This window comes from Portunus trituberculatus, chromosome 39, assembly GCF_017591435.1.
Source record: "Portunus trituberculatus isolate SZX2019 chromosome 39, ASM1759143v1, whole genome shotgun sequence".
Lineage (NCBI taxonomy): Eukaryota > Metazoa > Arthropoda > Malacostraca > Decapoda > Portunidae > Portunus > Portunus trituberculatus.
In genome coordinates, this window is record NC_059293.1 from 15,552,892 (window position 1) to 15,556,294 (window position 3,403).

The 3,403-nt window shown below is 32.8% G+C and overlaps 1 protein-coding gene across 1 annotated transcript in view; it reads right to left on the reverse strand.

The window, feature by feature from the left end:
- Nucleotides 1-962: 962 nt before the first annotated feature.
- The window catches only part of LOC123515411 (trafficking protein particle complex subunit 8-like), a 16,481-nt gene continuing 14,040 nt past the window's right edge, over nucleotides 963-3,403 (reverse strand). Inside the window, 1 exon segment of the mRNA XM_045273955.1 lies at nucleotides 963-1,215. The gene's annotated coding sequence lies outside the window, so the exon portion shown is untranslated.

Consider the following 3,403-nt stretch of genomic DNA (forward strand, 5'->3'; position numbering starts at 1 on the left):
AAACTACACCATCTGGTAATTTAAAGTCTGAAGATTTTGGAGAGACAATTGTAATCCCAAGATTTTAAATCTGTCCAAAATTAAATAGATAAATCCTTTTTTTTTTTTTTTTATTGATTTGTTTATTTATTTATCTTTTTTTTGAGTGGGGGGATTTGTATAAGTTGGACATTTGTGTTTATCAGACCAATCTTTTCCCTTAGTCTGAGTTACTGAGGGGTCAACAGTACCAGCTTTTCTCACTTTGAACAGGATGTAGGGACTATCAGATTACCTAATCTGATGCCTATTTCTAAGAACTCTCCATAGGGAATAACTGGCATAGAAGATTGTTTATTTGTGTTCTTCGTATCCTGTCCTCAGGGGCAGTTAATATCTTCTCAAGTAGAATTATATTGTGAAGGTGCAGTGGAGAGGGAACATTGTCATTTCTACATCCTTAGAATGGGTGATTACTCAATCTTTCATCACTAAATTTATATATAATACACACACACGACAGGAAAGCATTGGTGTATGTATGTACATATGTGGTTTTGTAAATAGGATACCGAAAAGTAATCGCTACTGTCTTCCAGAAGAATGGGTTGGTGACTTTTACCTTTCCATATGCCATTTTTGTATGCTTTCTCTATCCTCTACTAAAGGGTATGCTGGACTATGAACCAGCTAATATATCTTATTATTTATTTATTTATTTTTCTAATTTGAAAATTCACAGATTTAAGCATTGTTTTGCTATTCAATAAATGTTTTTCCTTTATGAATGAGTGACATCTGGCACAAGGTTTGGCTCACCTTTGTGAAACTTTATCTGTTTAAGCACTCAAGTTGTCTTGGATGTTGGCAATGTCTCATCTTTGATATGTGTCCTTTTGTTATTTCTACTTGATATAATCCCTAGGTTCTGTTTTCATTTTTGGAAAAGAGGCATGAAGGGATGTATATAATCAAGAGAAAACTTAACTGAATTCAAATTTATTTAATCAGATCTGCAGCTATTTACAGTTTCAAGTGGATACACGCATTATCTAAAAACGTTTCACAGTTTTTTAAAATTTAACAGTAAATCTTTAAACTTTACACGATACTGAATAACAAACACTGTCTAGCTACTTTTAATTTAAAACACTTACAAATACCTGCCTTGGGTGAAAAATTGACCTTTTAGCCATGACCACCATAGCTTAGAATACCTCTGCCTCGGATAACAGCCTGTAAAATAATTAAGATTCATTGAACTTCTGAACATGAAAGTATAATATATCATGTTATCGAGACATATCCTCTTGAGGTATAAATTAATATTTCTCACAAAGCAGTAAATTACATAATGTACAACCTGTTTGGAAGGCAAGCTCAACAATTTCATACTTAGAATAGGGAATGTATAACTTCTAAAACACTGTCTCAGCTCCACCTAGAACACGGACACTGAACAAAAGAAAACAGTTTTTTATTATTCCTAAATTTCTTGTCCCTAGTCCCTATTCCATGTTAACAAACTGGAGAATATATTAAAAGACTAATATTTATGCAAAATATTACTGTTCACAATCTTGCCATGTACAGTAGGGTCCCAAATAGTGTTAGCTACTAAAGAAAATATCCAATCAAATATTATTCATTAGAGCTAGGTGATATGTTTTAAAAAGTACAAGCTGGACATAATGAAATTCAATGAAAGCAAGACAAGCAAAATTATGAGGTATCCTTACCACAGCATCAATTACATTATGGATCCCTGAAGCAGCACCCAAAAGACTTAGAATCTTGTGTGTATCATATTAGATAATGAATTGGACCAGTGAATGTGACTATATTGATTTTCATGTGGATTGGCACTGAAGACAAGCTGTTTAACCCTTTGAATACACTAGTACATTTTCCTTAATTACCAATCACTCTGAGACATCTTTACTTGTTCTACAACCACCTCCAAGTTTTAAACTTTGTATAAATTGCAAAATCTATTCTTGCAGGTGTTTATAAGGATTACATGCATTACTTCTGGTACTGTTAATTTTGTATCACAGTATTCCAGTCAGATTATCAAAGAGATAGACTTAGGGGACTGGGAATCTTCCTTTATGTTTTCACACTGAGATAGACATATCCTGTTTGCATCAATCTCAGCTCAATATGTATATGTAGATAGATTATTTGATGTTACTATGTATTGACTTCCATTAGTTCAAGATTCAGCCAAACCAAACTAGCTTTTCCAACTGGGTTATCTGAAATAGCTTGAGCTCATGTATGCAATTAATTCTAATCATTCAAAGACCCTACTGTACTTGACTTGTAGTATGGCTTTTTGGAAAATATATATTAATGTATTTTCTTCATTCCTTATCCATACCTTGCTAAAAATTTAAATACAAATGACAATACATATGCCCTTTACTGGTCTCCATGATAATAGGAAATACAGTGGAGACATATTTTCTAGTTGTACCATTCATACACAAATTTTTGACTGAATATCTTTGAAATGGCTTATTAATCTGTTTAATATAAGTAATCTTTTCAGCATCATTCTTTATCACAATGCACACTTAGTTTATAAGTTATAAACTGTGCTTCATACAATTAATGACTGAATATTTATGTAACCTACCCACATGGATGCCAGGATAAGTTTTCCTTCTCTTAAGCATTACTTCACTCTACAATGTACATAATCTTTTTATCTCAGCCAGAAATACATAACAGTAGCACCATGTGTTATATATATTACACTGTAGCCAACAACAGCAACTGCTGATAGGCAATCTAACATGTTACCAGATAAGTGACACTGTTTAGTGGTGTGCAGTACCCTTAAACAAGGTCTGCTAATAATAATAAATAATGTTCTTGTAGTTATGAGGCACTGTTTTAGTGGGGAAAAAAGTGTTTCAGGTTTATTTTGCAACTTTTTAGTTAAAGAATGCTGTCATGTTGTTAAGTTAATATTTTCAAGAAATAAAAAATAAGTCAGGAGTGACACTCAAACTCTTGAATGTTCTCTCTCTCTCTCTCTCTCTCTCTCTCTCTCTCTCTCTCTCTCTCACCAGTAAAGGAGGGTAGGGTAAAAGAAAAAAATTTAAATCATGTAATTAGAATAAGGCACTTAGCAGTGTCACCTTAACTTGGTGCACCCTCTTTCCATCATTAGCACATTGTTGATTAGATATTCAACAGTATGATTATAACTCTCCCCATTTTACAAGTTAATATTTCTTTCAACTGTATGCCTTCTTATAATCCATATATTTTTAGTATGGCTATGCTTAATCCAGAATTATAAGCAAGTTGCATGAATCTTTTAATGCAACTTCAATCGCATTACTGTTCATCTTCAGTTTGTTCCTTTATGATGCCATGTAATCCATCAAGACTAGCCACATGGTGAAACAGT